The sequence below is a fragment of the Mastigoproctus giganteus genome, chromosome 1 (genome assembly GCF_048544385.1).
Source record: "Mastigoproctus giganteus isolate SK-2022 chromosome 1, ASM4854438v1, whole genome shotgun sequence".
NCBI classification, from domain to species: domain Eukaryota; kingdom Metazoa; phylum Arthropoda; class Arachnida; order Uropygi; family Thelyphonidae; genus Mastigoproctus; species Mastigoproctus giganteus.
This window is the reverse complement of record NC_143575.1, coordinates 175852944-175876117: the sequence shown is the minus strand read 5'-3', so window position 1 is coordinate 175876117 and position 23174 is coordinate 175852944. Positions and strand designations below refer to the sequence as shown.

Below are 23174 nucleotides of genomic sequence, written 5' to 3'. Positions count from 1 at the left end.
AAAACAATATTCTAGACATATGGACCGAGGAGGGACCCCTGTAGGCTGCCTCGCTGAATGCTCCTGTTCACTTGGTTATGTTTGGACCTTACTGTGATGTGTCTATCTTGGAAATAGCTTCTGAATAGCTAATAGAGGTGCCACGGACAGTCTGCTTTGCGGAGGCGTTCGAGGGCACTCTCCCTCCAAACATTGTCAAAGGCCCCCTCAAAGTAAATGAAAACTGCCAGCTGGTACTTTGAACTTGAAGTTTTTTTGTGTAGGACTAAGTCCACCAATGCATCTTCGCACGAGCGACCTGGTGTAAATTCGTATTGGGATGGGGAGATTACGTTCTTGATTTGGAACAGATTTGTAAAGCGGTTTGCCATTAGCCTTTCAAGGATTTTGCCCATGTTTGCTAACAGCGCAATCGGGCGAAAAGATCTGGGATTTGTTGGAGGTTTTATCTGGTTTAGGTATTAACCGGAGAAGAAACTCTTTCCAGATCCTTGGAAAATGGGTTTGGATGAATCTTTGATAATAGTATTGTGTCTTTGGCCACATTTAGGAGTTGCGATGTGATATAATTTGTCACATCATCAATAGGCTGGAGACGAATTTTTTCCTCGTCGATAGAAATTGATGGCTGAAATTTTGCCCAGTTTGGTTGGGCAAATTTCCATTTCCTGCAGGGTCTAGTTAAAGGAGCCTGTGCTATCAATAACTTGCATTCGATTGGGAAGTGATCACTGCCCTTAGGGTCATTTCTAACAAACCATTCTATGGTCGGGACCAGTACTGGAGAACAAATAGAGAGATCTATTGCTGAAGTATGCCCAGTTGGGAGCTGAATGTAAGTGTGCGCGCCAGTATTCAGTATGGCGAGATTTAGTGCGTCTAAAAGGCTTTCAATGAGTCGACCCCGTGTATCTAATTTAGAAGTTCCCCATAAGGGGTTGTGCCCATTAAAGTCCCCTAATATACAGAGAGGTGGAGATATCTGTCTGAAGAGGTCTTCAAGTTCTTTTAAACAATAAGTATGCTTTGGCTGTAAGTAGATTGATTCTAGTGTTACTGCAATATGGAGAGTTATACGAACAGCAACAGCAACAGCTTCTATTTCAGTTTGAAGTGGGATATGCTTAGTTGGGATCTTTGAATTTATTAGGATTGCGACACCACCGTGGGCAGCATTTGCTGTATTGCGATCTCTTCGATAAAGGCAATAGTTCTTTATCGAAGGAGAAATTTGCGAGGTTAAGTAAGTTTCTTGAAGACAAAGAGCAACTTGAGAATACCGGTTAATTAAATCATGGATATTATGTGTGTTGCAACGAAAGCCTCTGCAGTTCCATTGTACAATGAAGGCCATTATTTGTGTTTAATTGTTGGAGCTGTATCTGACTGCTTTTTGAAGGTGACTTATGACTTTCGAATTTTTGTTTGTCTTTTTTTTGGAAAACTGGCCGACCAGCGAATATTTTTCATTATATTTCAATTTGTAATACATGGTGTGATAGCACTCATTGGAGGAGGAGATGCCGCTGGTATTGTCAGAGGAGTGTTATTTGCCAGGTCTGAGACTTTGTGTTGGAAACGTTTCTCCGAATGTGTGTGGTTAGTAGTTTCCACTAATAGGTCTCCTGAGTGCAGTCTCTTAACAGTCTTAGGAGATCCTTCAATACCTTCCAGATGTTTTTGAATCACAAAGGGAGACAGTTTGCTCATAGGCTGACTAGTGAGGGAGTGGAAAATTAGAAACGATTGGCACGGTTGCTCCATCCTATCTTCGGTCTCTTTGTATTATTTCCTAAGTCATAATTGGAGTCATGGTCATTGTTATTTTCTGCTCTTGAGCTCGAAGGCTCTAATGGTGTTTAAGTATTTTTATCCATGTTGGCTCCTTTTGGCCCTGGGGGTTTCTCTTTGCACCGGCCCCGCCACGGGGAGGCAGGAGCAGTGCCACGAGGTGACCAAGCGGCTATTAGTTGTATTAGTAATAAAGGAAAAAGAAACAGAAAGGTGTCTTTCCTTTCTGGGCCTTTGCCTACTTCTTGTAGAACGAAAGAGCTACTGAAATATAAAATGAGGAAAACGGTATTCAGAAATAAACAGAATATGTATTGGCAAAAGCTCTTTAGATAGTTCGCTTGGATAAACGCACTGAGATCGTTTGGCCACGGAACAATTGGCACCCGGGGCCATTGGGGGGGCTGTGTGAAGTTGCTGCTCTCTGGTCCACAGACGATTCGAAAGCGTGTTCAGCACCTTCTCAAGAATGGGGGTTCTTGTCTTGAGTTCTTCATTGGTGGCTTTAAGTTTCTCGTTGTCGAAGAGGAGAGCAGTAGTAATAGATTCAAGGATGGCACAGAGTTCCTGGACATAACTTGCTGCTTGTCTTGTGAATCGTCGACTAGTATCTTGATTGAGAAAGGTCACAAGGTTCTATGTTAGTGTAGCTATTTTTTGATGGGTTCGAGAGTCTTCATCTATGGGTTTGTGAGTTGTAGGGTATGCAGAAGGTGTAGTTGCTGGAATTGATAGTTTTCTGGATGGAAGCAGGCCTGTTGCCACAGTCTGATCTAATGCTGTGGGAGGTCCCTCTGGTTGTATGTCAGAGGTCTTAGGGGCCCATGATGGGATAAGGAGATTAATTAATGGGTTGGCTGCAAGTACAGTGCTAGGACTCTAAGTTAGATTAGGGGAGGGCTCTGAAGCTATGTGGGAGGCACGAGTACTTAGGGCTGTGGGAGAGAGGATGACTTTTAAATTTCCCAGTGGAGGAAGGGCTTGTCTGTGGAGATTGTGGAATAGAAGAGGCAGGGGCTAGGCGTTGATGTATTGAATTCGAACTTAGATGAAACCACAAGGTCAGGTTCATCAAGAGGCACTTTGTTAAGCGTCCTGGTTTTTGTTCTCCTCTTACTTCTCTTTTTCTTTGACTTGTTGACTTTGGGAGATTGGAGACCAACCTGGTCTGAATCCTCGGCTGCAGCATCCTCGTCAGCCAACGATGAGGATACTTCTCTTGAACTCATGAATAGGAGTTGTGTGGTTGGAATGAAAAACCAATAAAGTTATACTAAGGCAAGTGTAAGAGGTTACTCCTGAAAATATTTGATTTCTCCTGAAAAGCCTACAGGATGAGGAATAAAGTTCCTAAATTTTGTAGTTCTTAGTAAATCATTTGGGGGCACTATTATAATGTTTAGGTAGGTGGCAGACGTCAGAGGCCCGGCACATGGATGACTGCACCCAGGGTATTCCAGCAGAACATCGCCCAAAGCATGACACCACTGCCACGGTGGTCCACGGGGCATCCAGGCGCCATCAGGTAAACGACGCACACGTACACGTATTCGGCCGTCCACATGGTGGGACAGGAAACATGATTCATCGGACCAGACGACCTTCTTCCAATCACTCAAGGTACAGTTTTGATGCTCGCGTGCCCATTGTAGGCGCTGTTGCCGGTGAACCGTGGTTAGCATGGGCACTCGGAGCGGCCTGCAGCTACGCAGCCCCATTTTCAGCAGGGTACGATGTACTGTCTGTTGTGACACATTACTCCCGTCACTAGCATTCCAATTACTGGCAAGTTGCGCCACAGTCGCCCTTCTGTTGCCAATTACCATCCGTGAGAGCCTTCGCTCACCTCGAGCATCGATGAGCCATGGTATTCCATCACCTCGCTGGCGGTTCGTGGATTTTCCCTCCTCGGACCACACTCGGTAGGTAATACTAACTATGGCTGACCGTGAGCATTCCACCAGCAGTGCTGTTTCGGATATGCTCTAACCCAATCGTCTGGCCAATACAATTTGGCCTTTCTCAAACTTGCTTAAGTCCCATCTGAAGAACAAGAGTAACACTAATTAATGGAGCTCAGTATCAGATGTTTTTTATACCGTGTCCTGATCCGCGCAGGCGCCATAGTTCACCTGCAGTTGCTTCGATTTGCATAACGACTCGCTGGTCATAATGTTTTGGCTCATCGATGTATAGTGTTTTGATGAGAGTGAATAATATGTGAGTAAGAGAAGGCTGTAGTTAATTCCTAGTAATTTTTAGTAGCAAGACTTGTGCAGTCCCGTCTCGATGGAGGATCCTTTATCTGTTTTCTTCGCACCGTGGAGGAGTTAGCCCGTCTTGGACGAAGGTTGCAGGCGCTTTCCAGAAACTATGTATTTTCAAAACAGAAAAATCCTCAGAAACTTTCTAAACACCCTTTATATATTCATTTTTATAGAGAGTTTAACCTTTCTGGATCACCCAAATAGTAGCGAAATCAGCCCAACATCAACAGGGAACTGAAAGGATATCACAGACTTCCAAAGAGGTATCATCTTCGGCGCGTTTAACAGCTGTTACAGCAGAGTAGACGGCTGCATTGACGAGTTTTCAAAAACTTGTGCCATTCCAGTATTTAGCCAATGGAAAATATCCGGAAATATCATTGAACACCAACTGAGGCCGCAAATGTAAGATGATGGAGTTAGGTGCTCAATGTCTAGACCGGATTATGAAGTGTACTACTTGTCAAGCGACAGAACAATTAACAATAACTTCTGCATTTAATGTCGGTGCATCATATGGCATCAGAAGTCGCGCAATACAAAGAATCCTACAGAGGATACTGGAATAAAAACCTTCACGGAAGCCATTGAGCTCGGACATCAGCTGGATAATACAACTACGTTAGTACCAGAAATGCAAGTCATAGGTTCGGTGGCAAGTCATAGGTTCGGTGAGTCCTGATTTATGCATTTTATCACTGATCAAATGGTGCACATACAGAGAAACCGCAGGAGGCTTCGGCACCAGGAGTAAGGGTAATTGTGAGGCATATTTTAGGGGCATATTCTTGATCTCCTCATTCAACTGGACGGCATCGTGAGCACCTATGGATACACTTGTGGATAGGGATATCCTATCCACAAGTGGAGTGGTGGACTTTCAAGATGATGTATCATCTTGAAAGTGCACCACTCCAAATGTGTAGAAGAGTGATTTAAGGATCTCGAGGCGGACATTAAACACCTACTGTAGCCAACTCACGTCCGGATGAAAAAGGCATGTTCGCCAGCACAGTACCTGTCATATAACTCCAGGAATTGAGGACAGTTTGCTTCTTGAATGGTGTAATATTTCTTGTCTTTTCAACACCTTGATTCCAAGCAACGCTGTATTGGACTACGATTGGCGAGAGCAGCGGTTCGTCACGAAAATTATTTCATAGCGATAATAAAATGGCTTAATGTATTTTAAATGTATTTTAAAGTACTGCAATAAGGAAAAGCAGAAGTTTTATATTACACTCTAATACTCTCAAGAATAGAGCTTTTTCCACGCCACAGCTGTATTAGTTGGTTTCAGGCCAGAAGAGCAAGTTAATTTTCTTTTAAATTGTATTTTTCGCGAATTTTTCGTATTGGCTTAAATAAAAGACAAAATATAAGAAGATTATAAATGCTTTAACAAAAGATTTAACCTTACTAACAACTAATTATAAGACAATAAACATTTTTTGGGAAAAAAAAAACTTCTGTCAGCGAACTCAAAGAAATTTCAACTGAAGGAATTATTAATCCTTGTGTAACCAAACAAAATTCCAAAGCATTCATCGCAACGAATTCACTTGATAAAAATTCCAATCATTCGTTTATTTTTCTTTCTATCTCTCCATTACTAAGTAATGGTGATGTGTAGTATTCTACGTGAAAACATCTCATATTAAACGTTTTCGTTTTGTTTCTTGCGTTATTTTCTCAAGATATTTTCCAAGCGTTCCGAAGTGAGACGATTTGTTTAGCTCGGGTGGGTTTTAAACGTTCATACATATGTGTAAGTGTGTTCAGTCAATCATGGTCGCTTCCTGGTTGCTATTTTCAGAAGGGGTTTCAGTGGTGGCAACTATCACTGATCAGGCTTAGCCAAATTTCCCAGTTTCCTCTGTTACTGTCCAACAGTTATCATTATTGAAAGCCACACTATTTTCTGAGGATTTCCTTTCGAAGCATTCTTTATGAGATCTTAAAACTTTTATCTTTGGTAAAAGTGGAGGGAACATCGCTGACTTTTATTGGCAACTGCGTTACTTTACTCGTGTGAGTTCCATTTCGCTTACTTAGCTCGCGATTATGACCTTTGTGTACCTTCACAGACAGTTAATTGTAAAAAGCTATCTCGAATTAAGTAGGAGCAAATTTACTGTGAGAAAATCGGTACCTGTTCAAGCGACCTCCCTCTCTCTGTAGAAAAGGACTGAGTTCGAATCCTCTCAATGACATCAGAAAGTTTCATGGATTTTACACAACGCGGCCAAGTTAATCGGTCTCTGGTAGATGTTGCTTACATGGTTTTATCTATCGGAAACTCGGAGTTTTTCGTCCATAAAACAGACAAATCCACCGAAAAACACGAGCAATTACACGCGCAATCTGACTCATCATACCCTTTATTGCTTTGGTGCTTAATTAACACAGAAACCTAATAACTACTTAGCTATTGTGGTTTTAAAAAAATGCTACATGCTATTCTGTTTTGTGGATTCCCTAAAATTATTAAAATAGTTTTGGAGGGGAAAAAAGCTTTATGGATGTGTTAAATATTGGAGAAATTCCAAAATCTGCTTCTCATTATTATTGCAGTTCGAATAGCCTGATTTTTTAATTTTTCTTTTATCAATGGCCGTGTTAGTCGGTCTCGGGTGAAAGTTTTTCCTCCAGCAAAGCATTCAGATTGATCATTCAATTTATACACAATTTACAGACACAACAAATTGATGTTTATCGATTTAGGTGCTTCTTTCAAATTGTAAATAATTCAGTCCTCTTCCACCACTTTGGGAACTAAGAATTGTTTTGGAGTTAAAGAGATGGTGATTGTTATTCTCGATGACTCATCGTCATTCTGAAACAATGAGGGTAAAGACCATTTTCATCTTCGGAAACAATGCTGACGATCTCATGACCTGCTTTACCTGAACTGCCACACCTGCCATCATTTGACGATGAGAACTTTCTTTTTTTAAGAATGCATATCAGTAAGGGTTTAAAGCTATTATAAAATGCTATTAGAATGCACATTAATTACGCTTTTTCTGTGGATATTTTCGTTATTTAAGAAATGAATTTGTGCAATGGATATAATCAGGAGATGTCTATTCTCAAGGGTCAACTTCTATTCTCCACATCTGCTTAGCAATCGTTAAGAAACCCTAACATACAATAAGCGTTTTAAGTGTGTGGTATATCCTTCCTTGGGTCCATTGCTGTCTCTATTTTCCCGAGGAAATTGTCAACTTTTCCACGTAATTTCTTTCTTTAGTTGCAACATCCGGTGCCATATCCGGTCAGGAAAACCTGGGGATAAATTAAAAGCAAATTTCACTTAGTGGAATAAACAAAGAAACACATTAAGCTATAAGTTTTCTTCTTTACCTCAACACACACACACACACAAAACTACCACGAGGTGGGGGGGAATCCCACCACTCACTTTTTCCCTGTACTTCTTTCGCTCATTTCTCAGTTGTTAAACAGGCCAATGAAGTGAACGTGTTTTCGTATTTCCCAGTTACGAACTACCGACTGCTAACCAACGCTGACGGGTAACTAGGGGTAACCGGTAGGAACCTAGTACTGGCTCGTGATCTCTCTCGTTTGCACGCACCGTAAGGCATAGCGTCCATACCACGACTGTACCGAGTAACGTAGCAGGGCTTTTCGTTGTGTCTGAACAAGATGTTTTGTCTTTAGGCCAGTAGCTGAAAGCAGAAGGACTTGTCTAGCTATTGGTGACATGCAGGAACAACGTAGGGGTTGTCGCTGAACCTGGAAGACGATTCTGCTGACACAGGTAATAAATACGATAGTTTTCAAGTTGTTAACTGATTTTAATTTAAGAAGCGGTGCATTTCTCAGCCTTGAGTGACAACGAATTACAGAATTTTTATGCTGTTTTATACTTCGTTTACTATTTTTAAATAATCTTTATCTGTAATTACGTTCCGATTTTTTGTTGCTTTGCAAACAGTGTGATTGATTTTTTTCTAACGCGTGGGCGACAATAAGTCAAATGGCGAGCATCGACTTTGGTTTTGATTAGTTTGCGTTGGTTGATCTTTAGACAAAGGCTTATAGTTGCTTTATGGAAGTTCAGAAGTTTTAAGAAAGTTGCATTAATTTGTATCGGTTTGCAATATAAAGATTCTTTCTCTCCCTCCCTCTTAGATTATAGTAATTGAGTTCATATTAGTTGGAGTATACTAACTTGGGAAAACCAGCTACTGACAATAGTAGAAAAAGACCCTTTGAGCTAAAGGGCTTTTAGACGAATTATAGTTTGACTGCAGAACGACTTCACAACATAACCATGTTTCAAATTATGCTTCAACTAGGAAGAACGATGGAGAATTCGTGACTTGGGTATGATGGTATAGCAATCCTAAGTTAGTCCCATTGCTCTTGGTACGAATTGTACAATTAGTATACACCGTGAACCTGAAGATTATCTTGACCTCACTTCAGTCTGGCAGATTTTGTTGGGCTCATTGCGAAGGTTTCTTATGTATATATTTATCTGTACAATTATTTTTAGTCATTATCAAGTTCCATCTTTTCAAGTTATGTTTTCTGCTGATTATTGATAAGATTTCCTTACTGTACTTTTCTTAACTTTAATTTTGCTGATATTTCGTTATGATGTTAATTCCGTGGAGGACCTAATCCATTCTCCAGATTAGGGGGATATTTGCAATATGCAAACAGGCAACGCTGCTTTTCCAAATTCAGTGTTTTATTTTTCTTCCTTTTTTTTTTTTTAATAAGGAAATTTTTTAAAATTATTTTGAAATGATCTGTTGTTTCAGATCGTCAGGTTAGGTTAATTAGATACTGGTTAACGAGTTTCTAAGAAAAAGGTCAGTGCGATCGTATCGTCGCTTGCGCTTAGTAAATAGATTTGGACTCAATCCACTAGTCAGAATAGACCTACCCATATTTGTAATTACGAGTTACCCATTCCATCAGTTTCAATAACGAACATTTTTAGCAAACACTACTGTGAACTATTTTCCACCACGAGCCAACAAAGCACAATGAATTGCTTGTTTGAGGTGGTGAAAATTTTTAGGCCTTTGCCAAAATTATCATATGATTCGGATTTTGTAAATCATCCATTATAATTAGTAAAGAATAGCAACCTCCTTTTCAGGCCCTTTCGCAAAAAGCGCCTGTTGGCCTAACCACAAGGCTCGTCGATTCGCAGTGAACAGATTTTCATAATCTACGTGGGTTGAGTTATCCATAACTGAAATTGAAAGATTGAAACTATATTCGTCTGTTCGGTACATACTTCGAAAAGGAAAAGTCAGCTAAGTTTTTAGTGGTGTTTTGTTAGTCCCTGAGAAGGTTTTAGGCTGAATTTCGATTCCAAAACACTCCTCCCCTTACCACTCAATTTCCAGAAATTCGGATTTTTCATCCAGCAAACCAACTGAAGACATAATTAAAGTACACGCAATTACAGAAGCAATGTTGTGATGCCTCATAGCTTTAGTTTCTTTGGTGCTTGACACACACCGAACAAAATTTAAGGTAGACGAGGGTTAACCCAATTATTCCGTGCTCTCGTCCTCAACCCTTCAGGTACGTCATTTGATAATAAAAGAAGCTTGAAATGGACTTTACGAATTTATCGGATAATTGCAAGAAGCTTGGTAGAATTCAAGATTATAGTGCCAAGTTAGATAAATTAGGGTCGAGGGGTGGAGACTTGATGAATTCAACGATGTTTGAGCGAAATAGTCTGGTGTGATAAACACCCGTTTTATTCACCAAGTGACATCTATTCAGCTCGTATTTTACCCTTTAAGTATTACCATTGCTTTTACATTGGCATGCGGTCAAGAAGCTAGTGATGGCGTGACATTTAACATCGCGTGATAGTTTGACTGCACAGCAGCGTAAATTATTTGGGAGGTGAGCATAGCCGATGCTCATCTCGCAAATAATTTACGTCTTTGGAATGGAAAAACTCTGATTCAGAACTGCGGTAGCAGGCAACCGTTAACTGATACAAGGTAACCTATAACTGGCATAACCTTCATGCTTCAAGGTTAGTAGCGGCTGGTAATTGGCAATTTGCAGAAGATAGCTTTAGATTGAATTGACAAAAGAAACCCGTATTATCTTATTTTGCTGCTTTTGGGATGCCCTTCTTTGTTACAGTGTAGCTGAATTACGAATCAAATTCCACAGTGCTTAAACTTTGAAACTGGACAGCACAAATCTTTAAGTAAAGACAGTGTCGTGGTCTAGGAATACATCCTAAGGAGCAGCGTCTCCTGCGAATCCACATGTTAGGGAGCAGCTAAAAGATAAGAGTTCATCCGATTTTCTTTTCTTGAATAAGCAACTTAAGACATGACTCTGTCTAATAGGCGAGTCTAGACTTTCGTCTGGGGCGAGTTAAACATGTGACGTTAATTGACCTTGATTATAATGCGATCGTAAAATAACATTATAGGTATGTATAATAGAAATAAATGCATTCGAAGATCAGAACCTATGCTGCTTATACCACGTTCACTTCATGAACACGGCTTCATAAAATAGAGCTCGCATAAATTCCTTTTATCTTGTTTTCCTTAAGTATACCTCTCACCCACATTTAAAACATCTTTAACCATGCAGATAAAAGCGCATAAACGAAGAAGAAAAATCATAAGTACTTCTTTATCTTATTTCTTCCCTTTTTTACGATGCTTTTGAGCATTAGGTGAAACTGAAATACATGATTATCATAAACTGTACTCTTTGAACTGAGATACTCGAAATTTAGTTTCATTTTTGTATCTGGTATTATCGAGTTTGCATTTCATACGTCGATCCTTGTAGAAAGGAAAGTGAACATGAACCAGGAAGGAAACTGTTTATTCAGCTTCTCGTGAAGTAAGCCTTAAATTTAACATAAGTTCCTTCCTCTTTTATCACAAACATAGCGTGTATGGGGATTTTAGTTTCGCGATTGTGATAACTGGAAAGAAAACTGACTGCAAGATTAAATTTACAGTTGGTCCATGATTTTAAATGGACAAAGTATTGTCCATAATTTTGCTCCTAATTTATGTATAATGCTTTTACTTCATCTTCGCTTCGTAAATATTCATTTTCCTTGACACGTGAGCCACCTCTCTTAAAGGTAAACGTAGGAGACATTCGGGACAAGCTCAGCAAACATTTCTCTTAATAGAAGCTGAAAGTAAATAACTTCAGAATTTCCTTATGAATGACACCAAAGAGGACTTCATGCCTAATGTGTCTCTGGATGTTAGCATATATATATTTTTTAAAATTACTATATAGGTCAAGGTGTCCAGGAAATGCTGAAGGACACTAGCGTCTTTATTGTGCGTTACTTATATAACGCTATATTGGTCAGACGCGAGGGTTCATAAGTACACGTGCCTTGAGTGATTGGAGTTTATACATACACTAAATTACCAAAACTAACCGGACACCCCCATGTCTTGAATAACCTTTTATTCATACAATATTTAATAATATATTGGCTCATCGTTGGCCTTAATTACATTGTATCCTTGTCGATAGACTTCGCACCAATATCTGATAATGGGAAAGCGGTATTTTGGCGCATTCCTTCTATAATACAGTGGTCAGTTCAGCTACTTATTGTAAGTATATTGGCCTGACCCCAAGCCGCCGTTCCTGTTTATTCCAAAGGTATTCAATAGGATTAAGATCTATCTTCGGGCAGGTAAATGAAGCATTCCTATCCCCGTCTTCAGACCAAGTCACCATGACATAAATGACTTTGTTTGAAGACGGGAGTAGAAAGTTTGCATGATGTATCGTCATACTGAAATAGAAAATGGATTTTCCCATACCGTTTCCAGAGTGTAGAAGAAGAAGAAGAATTGTCCAGCATGTTGGTGTCTACCAAAGGAATTTATCGATACAGAAAAGACAACCAACAGTCGAAGCTCAAACCACGAGAAGCAAACTGAAATCACAGCAAATCCCCAAACTTCCCAGTTGGGACGACACACTGGTAAATAACGTTGTCCTGGAATTTTCAAGACCTATACACGTTCTTTAGATGGGAAAATCGTGTACCTTAATTTCTTACTTAATCGCACAACTTTTTAACATTCCAGAGGTTAATTACAATGGATTATGCAACAGCTGAGTCGATCCCTTGCATTGCGTGTTATGATGTTTGGTTTGTGTGCTGCAGCTCTTCCTGAAAATACTATGCCACTAAGCTCCCTACGTATTAAAATCAGTTTCTGTGGCCTCTGAACTACTCCTTGACGGTATTCCATGGTGGCAGATGGGATCAAACATGTTTCCAGTTGATGATTTCATCAGCCACAGATGATCTAGGTGTTCAGTTTTGTTGCAGTGGTACAAATAGATAATTTGTCACCGTTTCCCCAATGGAGGAATGGTGTCCTACTCTATTTCTCCTAATGGAAGATGCCTCAATCCATCAGTTTTATTTTTGCTCCACTTACTCCTAGCACGAAAGTGGTTGCCCATCACACATATTTTTGACGCTATAATTATGTGGATGGCGAATATAGTTTATTTTAAGCCAAATCTCCGGGATGTCCGAATATATTTGGAAATATCACTTCATCAATGAGAGGAGTCATGTTTTCCCACTGATTTTTGGTTTCGAGTTTCGAAACGCTGTCTTATGACATTGACACCTTGAGGAATGCAAAAGTATCCTACCTGACGTTACCAATATTTCGCTTGCTGTCTTAAGTCGATAACTGCGTTCTTCGTCTTGAGCATCGTCGATCATGAAGTTAAGACAATTTCCCTCCTATATAATGGTAGATCAAAGCATAAGCGCAATATAATAGTGGATTTATATTTTTCATAATTTTCGTGTGCATCGTCTTTAAGACTGCCAACTACGAACGCGTATAAATAAGAAATAAACTTAAATAAATAAATTAGGCTAATGTAGTGAGTTTTTACGCTGAAACTTACTTATTATATTTTTATATTTTACTTTAAAATGTTTAAAACTTTTTTATTAAATAAAAGAATATAAATATAAAAGTGCCAAAACTTTTATTACAATCTTTAACTTATATTATAAAGATACATGCAGTCAGTGATATAAAGAATAAATTATCTGGAGCTTAGAATTTATTCCGCACAATCGCCAAGAACAATATTACTATTGAGGTCAAGAGAAAGATTTCTTCTCAACTTTCGCTGGCACAGCTCCAAGAGATAGAATCGTTATAGTGCCGGTTCAGATTAACTTTGATAACACTACAATTTCGGATAAGCCTTTCTCGTCCTTTTTAAATAGGACAACTTCTGAAAAGACGTGATCAAGTTTTTGAGGAAAATAACGCTTATAAGGCATTCACATGTATCGGAAACCTCACCCATGGACGTAAAAAGAGGAGAAAGTGGAGTAACATTTCATTTTGGCTACGTTTAAGAGGCTAACAATGTCTTTCAGCTCCTTGAGAGACGTCAACATTCCATCCCATTGGTGAACTCCAATTTAGGACTCAGCTAGAAGCTCAGTAACCCACCCACTTTACGGTTTTACTGAAGTATGTTTACAGTTATTGATTTTCCTGTGCAGCATCTCTGCTCGTTTTAAGAAACGCCCTTTGTTTTCAAAACTGCATATTCAGGATTAATCTTATGGGCACACTCTCCAATGAAATGCAATAATGTGAAGTTAAATGTCCTAGTCACGCTAATGTATACATTTTACTTTGTTTCTGTGCCTCTTTCTATATATTTCTTTTTAAACGAGTCAATATAGGACAGCTCAAATCTTGTCTCTGACCTTTAACACTCTCCCCCTAATTTTTGTTCTTAATAATGTATTTCTTCTAATTTTTCACACATTTTAAAACAAAAGCAACCATCCTTGACTCCATTGCTTTGTTTCTAGTGAATCTAGAAAACGCATTGAGATGCCGAAAGATCTTAATTCTTGCCTTACGAAGCGTAAAGAAAAGATAGTATACAACTCCATGATATAAAGCAGATGCATCGTCAGCCAGGTTGAAGACGGATGGCAGAGCATTTCAAGTTGCTGACAATGCTTTCATCAAGTAAACGAGGTAACGGCTTAGTGTTTCGGGTCAATGATCGGAGAGAACCCACCGAAGGATCAGTTCGCATCTGAGAATAATGTCTAAGTTGCAGAACCAGATAATTAAAACTAACTTAATGACATTTTTTAGAAAAATACTCGATGATGATTCTACACATGACTGTATACGAAGGTAATTGTTTCTGAGGAGTTAATCTTTAAGATATTTTTCAACAACTCAATGAAATCCAATGACGTAATTAAATATTCCGCTTTATTACTCTTATGGAAAGCATGTATTCAAATATCTGATTGAATTGTTAATAAGTATGCAGTTTAATGCGTAGATCTTGAACAGGTTGTTCTGCGATATCTCTGTATTTCAATTCTTACAGAAATTCCTGCTGTGTGTCCTCGAAGACCTCTTTCAGTGGGTGAATACGAGTTTGCTGTTTGTGCATATATATTTATATATTTTGATTGGTGAAAAGTGTCCACAGTGTGTGTGTGTGTGTATATATATATATATATATATATATATATAGTTATCCTTTTCACAGTGAATGTCCTACACTTACTGGCATCCACTGTAAAACGTATTCAAAATATAAAAAGTCCTTTTCTTAAAACTTAAACAAACGTAATATGAAAGTAGATGTGGGTCAACAATTTTTCCTTGAATTAATTGTGGTGGTGGGAGGGGCTGGCCAAGGACGTCTATTAAGATTCTCCCTTCTTATTATACCATTTCGTAATTCCCTCCAATTTAAGTTTACTATGCCCTTATGTTGTTTCTTGTTTAATTATAGAGTATTTGAAGATAACGGTTATGTCACAATATATGCATGCCCTGTATAGGTATTTGAAGTTCGGTTGTTGTCTCCATTGAAATAGCATGGGCATGGAAGAAAATTATTATTGATGGATCTCATGAAATATGGGATAAGCAAGTTTCTGGACTGCAATTAAACAAGGTTTTTTTTTTTTTTTTTTTTTTTGAGAGATATCAGCTATAAATCTAATTATAAGAAAAAATTCTAGCACACTTGTACCAAAGTGCTAGAATCTGGAATGTACCAGAGCAGAATAAGAGACGTATCTCGCAATAAATGCTACTGATAGTTGAGCCAACTGGTATTGTCGCTTGACCCCGAGTGCCAAGCGATTTTTCCCAAACGATATATAAAGCGATTTTTGACAGTAATTTCGTTTTGTTTAATTTCTAGTGCCCTTATTATTATAAGTTCACTGTATGTGGTTCTGTACTTGACAGATTTTGAGTGAGAACCCAGAAAGGGAAACCACCTTTCTTTTCTTTGTATATATATTTATTAGCTTTCTCACTAACCAACTAACTTCACTAGCAGCTTGGTCACTAGGTGGCACCGCTTCTGCCTCCACGTGGCGGGGCCGGTAACCTGGGGAAAAAGTTATCCTCCAGGGCAAAAATGAGCCACAATGGGTATAAATGAGTATCCACCTCTAGAGGCTCTAAACTCAAGGCCAGACACATCAACCGACAATGACATGAACCAACCGAAAAGACTTCGGAGGGAGAAGGAAGAACAGTGCCATGACTTCCCAAACTTTTTGGTGATAAACTCACTGTCCACGCAGCCTGTAGGCAAGTTATCACCATTTCTAATTCAGAGATACTTAGAATCCATTGCCAGATTACCAAAAATGGTGAAACGACTGCAATCGGGAGACCTCCTGATCGAAAAATCTCCCTCCAAACATTCTCAGTGGCTGCTAAAAACAAAGATCTTTAGCGGGCTGCCAGTATCTGGGACCTACTTAGTCTCTGAGGAAGAACTAGTTCAAGAGCTTAGCAGTCAAAAAGTGATCAGTGCCAAACGAATTATGACAAAAAAAGATGTAAATCTCGTTCCTACTAGTTCCATCATCTTAACATTTAGCACTCCAGAATTGCCATCCACAGTAAAAGCTGGCTATTTAAATTGCAAAATTCGCCCTTACATCCCAAACCCGATTCGTTGCTTTAAATGCCAGAAATATGGGCACTCTCAGCAGGCATGCAGAAGGGATGCCATCTGTCCAATTTGTGGATCAAAAGACCATACACAAACAGATTGTTCAGCCTCAATTCCCATTTGCCCCAACTACAAAGGAAGCCACCCTGCTTTTTCCAAATCATGTGAAATGTGGAAAACTGAAAAGAAAATCCAAAAATACAAAATTTAACATAAAGTAACATCCTGAGGCACGCAGACAGATTATGCTGACCATGCCTAGTCGATCATATGCGACTCACACCCGGAGCTATTCGTCAACTGCAGTTCAAACAGATGTGTCAATTCCGTACAGCACTTTTCTTGCTAACTGGGTTAAAGCAACCCTATCAACATCTGGAAAAGACAACTAAAACCAGTGAAGTCACTAACACTTCAATCAGTATTCCAACTGATACTCCAACGGTCTCGAGTGACAGAGGAAAAGTGAAAACTGCTAAAGCCTCTGAGAAAACCGAAGCACCCACTAACAGTATGGAAGTAGATGAACACCAAGGTTATGAGGAACCCATCTTGGAACTTCATGCCAATGGACATAATGGATACTGGACGCCTCACGTTTCCAAAAAAAAAAAAAAAAAAAAGACTCAAGGAAATTCCTCGTACAAAAAAAAACAGTCAGATGAATCTTCCTAAACTAAACCCAAATAATGCAAAACATCAGAAAATTGAACTACAGAGGACTAAGAAGCCATTCAGATGACTTGAAGGATTTACTTATGCAATTTAATCCCATATGCGTATGCCTACAGGAAACATTCCTCTCACCGCAAAGCTCGCCAAAATTTTCAAATTGTCATATACAGGCGAGATAGAATCTCCTGCACGTGGAGGAGTAGCTGTTCTTATTAATTCCAATACTCCTTGGAGGCTCATCCAGTTACAAACCTCCCTAGAAGCTGAGGCAGCTCGTATTGAAGTTGGCAACTCAGTTACCCTTGTTACAATTTACATTCCACCATCTCTGCCGGTTCCTCATTCAGAACTGGACAATCTCCTCACACAACTCCCAACACCAATTGCCTTTTCGGTGATTTTAATTGCCACCATTCATTGTGGGGATCCACTACAATGGACGCAAGAGGCAAATTGATTGAGGAGCTTTTGAATAACAATGATCTAAATTTACTGAATTCTGGATCTCCCACATACATCCATCCACCTACCTACAGGATCCACTTCTGTAATTGACCTGTCAATTTGCTCACCGTCAATTTTTACAGTCATGACATGGTCGGTGTTAACCGATCCCTTTAATAGCGATCATTTTCCGATTATTTGCACATTACAAACAGGGGTAACTATAAATCCAGACCAACGATCCACTTGGAAGTTTAGAAAGGTGAACTGGGATGACTATTCTGCCCAAATATATCTAGACCGACTTTATGTTCAAGAACAACCCATTAATGATGTAACTGCATACATAACCAATCAGATTCTGACAGCATCCGATGGATCTATTCCAAAATCCAAGGCATATCGAATTCGCCGGAATCACTGGTGGAATACAGACTGTCTTCATGCCAAAAAGGAGAAAACCGTGCGTGGAATAATTTTCGAAAGTATCCTACCACAACTAACTTAATCACTTATAAGAGGCTAAAAGCAAAGCAAATTAGATGGATAGCAAAACGTGATTCGTGGATTGCCTTTGCCTCAACCATCACCAAAGACGCCGACACCCGGCTCATCTGGAGAAAGATACAGGCTTTAAATGGCAAATTTGCTCGGCTGCTCTCTCGAATACTTAATTGGAAAGGGAACGACGTGTCTACTCTTGAAGTTGCTAATGCACTAGCAGAATCGTTTGCCACAATCTCTGCTTCTACTTCCTATTCATCCATCTTCCAAAATATCAAAATAGCTGCAGAACGGCATAAAATCAACTTGCTCACACGCCACTATTTCCCGTACAACCAACCTTTTACATTAACAGAACTCCAAGAATCATTAAACAGATCATCCAATAGTGCCGCAGGCCCAGATGGTATTCATTACCTTATGCTGAAGCGTTTACCTGAAAAGAAATTGCTTACTTTGTTGATCTTCTACAATCGAATTTTCTATGAGAATGCTTATCCTTCTTCCTGGAGCCATTCTTTTATTATTGCCATACCAAAACCAGGAAAAGATCCTACCCTTGTTCAAAATTATAGATCCATATCTCTCACCAGCTGCTTGGATAAATTTTCGAAAGGATGGTTCATAGTAGGCTCACCTACATCCTGGAGTCAGAGAACCTCTTTCCAGATCATCAGTATGGCTTTCGAAAAAAAATGGATCAACCCTAGATGTGGTCATCAAAGCTGAATCTCATATCCGCGATGCCTTCGTCAGGAAACAACATCTAGTTATGGTCAACTTAGATCTTGAAAAGGCATTCGATACTACCCGGCGTCATGGTATTCTTATGGATCTTTGCCATCTGGGATTTAGGGGCCATTTGCCTGAAATAATTAAATTCCTGCAATTGCGCACTTTTCAAGTCCAGTATAAAAGCGATTCTCACATTCAGGAAGGAGGCCCGCAGGAATCGATACTTTTTGCAGTTAGTCAGCACCATGACACGTGATATCCCAAAAACTGTCGAAACTTATATGTATGCAAACGATCTTACCATTTCCTGTTAGTATCAATACCATTGAACGCCAACTGCAACTTGCCATTAAGGAATGGTTATCGACTATCAGAAAAAGAAATGTACTGCCACCCACTTTTGCAAGCTTCGGGCTCTCCATCCTGATCCTGAATTACATATCAACAATATTCCAATCCTACTTGCTAACTAATGTCAGATTTCTTGGTCTGATATTAGACAAGCTCACATCACTCAATTAAGAAATGTTTGTCTAAAGCATATGAACATACTTCGGTCAGTTTCGTCCATGTCTTGGGGAGCTGATCGATATACTTTACTTCACCTTTACAGAACGTCAATCCGTTCACGCTTAGATTATGGTTGTCTAGTACATGACTCTGCTAGAAGTACTACTTTACAACGTCTAAACATCATTCAGAACAGTGCTTTGGGGACTGCGTTGGGCGCTTTCAGGACTTCTCCAATCCAAAGTGCCTGACCAATTTGATTGGATACTATGATGTAGTCACAAAAGAACTGGATGCAGGGAATAACTTTGATATTATATATTTGGATCTTAGAAAGGCTTTTGATACTGTTGCACATGGAAGACTGCTGCACAAATTGGAGCAGTGTGGCATTGGAGGCAAATTGCTGCTATGGATAAGGGGATGGTTGAGTGGCAGAAGACAGAGAGTGGTAATCAATGGACACTGCTCAACGTGGACTAATGTTATTAGTGGAGTTCCTCAAGGTTCAGTGTTGGGTCCGTTGTTGTTTTCGGTGTTTATGAATGATATTGATGATGGGATATCAAGTTTAATGTCCAAGTTTGCAGATGATACAAAGGTTGGCAGGGTCGTTAAGGACAATACTGACGCTATGCTGCTGCAACAGGATCTGGACAGGTTGAACAGATGGGCTGAGAGGTGGCAAATGAGGTTTAACATCGACAAATGTAAAGTGCTGCATATGGGAAACAGTAACCCCAGAGCAACGTATCAACTCTGCGGTACTACACTGACAGTGGTGGAGAATGAAAAGGACCTGGGGGTAATTGTGCAGGCAGATATGAAGTTCTCTGAGCAGTGCAGACGAGCTGCAAGAGTAGCTCATGGTGTCTTGTCAATGATATACAGGAATTTTTCTAGCAGGGATAAGGAGGTGATTATTCCATTGTATAAGGCAATGGTAAGGCCACATCTTGAGTACTGTATACAGGTCTGGAGGCCTCATTTCAAGAAGGATGTAGAGCTGCTGGAACGGGTACAGAGAAGGGCAACAAGATTAGTAAATGGAACAAAGGGTTGCTCTTACGAAGAAAGGCTTAAGTTTTGCAAATTACAGAGTCTGGAGACTAGGCACCGGCGAGGTGATCTGATAGAGGTGTATAAGGCTTTGAATGGTTTGAGCATGCTCAATGCCAATGGGATTCTTCATCTTTCTCAGAATAATCACCTCAGAGGGCATAAATTCAAATTGAGGAAGGACGGATGTCGGATAGATGTGCGGAAATTTGCCTTTGGCCAGCGGGTGGTTGGTTGGTGGAACCGACTTCCATCACTGGTTGTTGAAGTTGATACCCTAAACAAATTTAAAGCTCAACTGGACAGGTATTTCGAACGAACGGAGGGGTGAAATGGGAGTGGGTTTTTTTTTTTTTTTTTTGTTTTTTTTGGCTGATGCTGAATAAGCTTGCTTTCTTGCATCATATGCCTCTGCTAATGCTAATGCTATATCGAAGCGCATGATCCCCTAATTACATCTTCTTAGGAAATTATTACTGCTCCACTACGCTGCTAAAATCCAACGTATATCATCTCATCCCAGTTTGGAGTATCTTTATAATACTCGGTGGGATTTGTTCTATCAGAGCAAACCGAATGAAAATAGACCTGCTGCACTCAGAATTAAAGAGCTTGTTCAGAATTGGAATGTTGATTTAAGTGATATCTTTCAGGACACACTGCTCCTGTTCCACCTTGGACATACGTTTCTGCATCTTACGATGTACATTTTCTTCAGTGGGGGGAAAAATGTCATACCACCTTACAATATCAGACAGTTGCACTCATCACGCGCTACTCTGAACTAACTCCCATGACGGGTCGAAAACTGCGAGTACGGTAGGTGCTGCTGCAGTTTTTCCTTCATTTACTGCTACAGCCTCACTACCATTAGCCTGCAGCATCTTCACTGATGAATTATATGCTATCAAGTTAGCACTTGGTAAAATTATTGAGCTATCCATCTCACCTGCCATAATTTACACAGACTCCCTCAGTGCTGTTTCTGCCATAAGGAAGAATTTCTCATCTTCCCATCCAGTCTTGAAATACATTAATTCCCAGTTAATCTCCTGCAACGTGTCCAATCAGTTTTTGCTGGATACCTGGTCATTCTGGCATTCCAGGAAATGAAAGTGCTGACTTTGCCGCTAAACGTCCTCAACCCTCTCTCTCTCTCACAACATCCTCAGGTTCCTTACAGCGACTATAAGCCTATCATTCGCAAAACATGCTACGACAACTGGTCACAGATCTGGAAAATTAACACCAATAATAAACTTTACCAGATAAAAGAAGATCCAAAGCTGTGGCCCTCTAGCTTCCGACTAAACAGAAGAGAGGAAGTGATGGCACGACTGAGAATTGGACGCACTCATCGTACACATCTCTTCCTGCTGTTGGGAGAAAACGCACCTCAGTGTTCATCCTGTGAGATGCAATTTACGGTCCGTCATTTTCTGGTTGATTGTCCCTTACATTCAACCATCCGCTTTAACACTGTCAAATCTCTCCACATTGAACATCTCTCATGATTTATCGCGCTTCATAGGAAATGAAGCAAACATAGAAGAACTTTTGATGTTCCTAAAACATATTGACCTGTACAGGAGCATATAATTTAACATCTATAACTATATGTTGCCCGTAAATAAACGGGAACAGACAATTCGGTCTCAGTAGCACTTGTGTCATTAAGCTCTGTACCAACAACAACAACATCGTTGTAAGTGGCTGGAAGTAATCTTAATTAACAGCATGGGAAACGTGTTGTTGAATATACAAGGTCTTCAATACGCCGTCTTCTTGGAATTGAAGTTTTTTTTCCTGTTTGTTGTTCTCTCGAAGAACCTGGTAATTTGTCTCTAGGCTGCTTCAGATGGAAATGAAGGTTAACACCTGCTGTCGCGTGTACATATCAACTTGTGCATCACGAACTCAGTTTATTTTCAATTTGAATGTGATTTACCAAAGCTGATAAAAGAAAGGTACTGTTTAAAAATAAGTGTCATATGTATCGTGAAATACATTTTAATATATCTTATCTTTTTTGGATTGTATCTTATGATACATAGTATAATTAAGTCAATTTGGCTTAACTTATAGTTTAACTTCTAGGTTTAGCAAAGTGTCTGTTTGGCTGGACAGACTGAACATTCTTTACATTTACTTTAATATTGTATTAAGTTTAATTTTTAGAATTCAGTGACAGTTTATTATTGAAAATTGAGTGCCGAGACAATACAAAGCAGGTTTAGACACTTCTTCGTGTTATAAACAGTAATAAAATCTACAGGAGAAATTTATTAAATCTTTAGAAGATTAATATCAGTTCCTGTTCATTACGAATAGCTTTATAATCATTAGTAGTCATGTTTTTACTTCTTTTCAAATTATCCCACGTAATTTATGTTGGTTTTATGATTACACGAGTACCGTGCGCATTTTTGTAATGTTATTGAGCGATTCTTTATTCTAAGGAGTTTGTCCAAACACAAAAAAAATCAATTGGACATCATAGGTGGTGGGTTAACAACTGGTCGTATTTCCGCACTCGTTTACCAAGAAGATTCACGCTGTGTCCTGGATGACGTCAATGTAGGTATTCGCTTATGCAAGAAAGATCATTCAAATGTGGGGAATGAAAACATCCTCTCTTGTTGCTGCATTATTCTATAATTACAAAACATAAAATCTAGGTAGATGGTGATTTATGGCCGCTGTGTTAAGTAATAGCGAATAAGGTCATCGTACTTTTCCTGAAAAGCGAATACCTTTTTAGTATTCGCTTGCCAGTTTACTGGAATTGGCTGTGGGTGAAGAAGTTTCAAAACTCAGCTAATCCTCCTAAGATACAAGTTTCACACGACTATTCGGAGATTATAATCTTGCTGGAAAAGTTGAGTCAATATTGAATTTTAAACAGGAATATTGAAGATATCGATATTGTATTAGAAAGCCAAATTTCTTCAAAATGAGTATTAATAAAACGAGAAATGAATTTCTTTTACCATCATACTATAAATTAATATGCTGACGCTGTAATCAGAGAATTACTTCTTAAAATAACTAAATTCTTCAAGGAAGGCGACTTTATGGTTATTGCTGTAATCGGGTATTATCTTTTTCTACTCTCCAAAAGTAAGAATTTTGCTACTGCATTTTAAACGTCTTATCTCGTTTAGT

General features: G+C 39.3%; 1 protein-coding gene across 1 annotated transcript in view; it reads left to right on the top strand.

Moving 5' to 3' along the window:
- Window positions 1-7547: 7547 nt before the first annotated feature.
- The window catches only part of LOC150091291 (sodium-dependent transporter bedraggled-like), a 99764-nt gene continuing 84137 nt past the window's right edge, over window positions 7548-23174 (top strand). The window contains exon 1 of the mRNA XM_090375112.1: window positions 7548-7842. The gene's annotated coding sequence lies outside the window, so the exon portion shown is untranslated. The remainder of the gene's footprint in view (window positions 7843-23174) is intronic.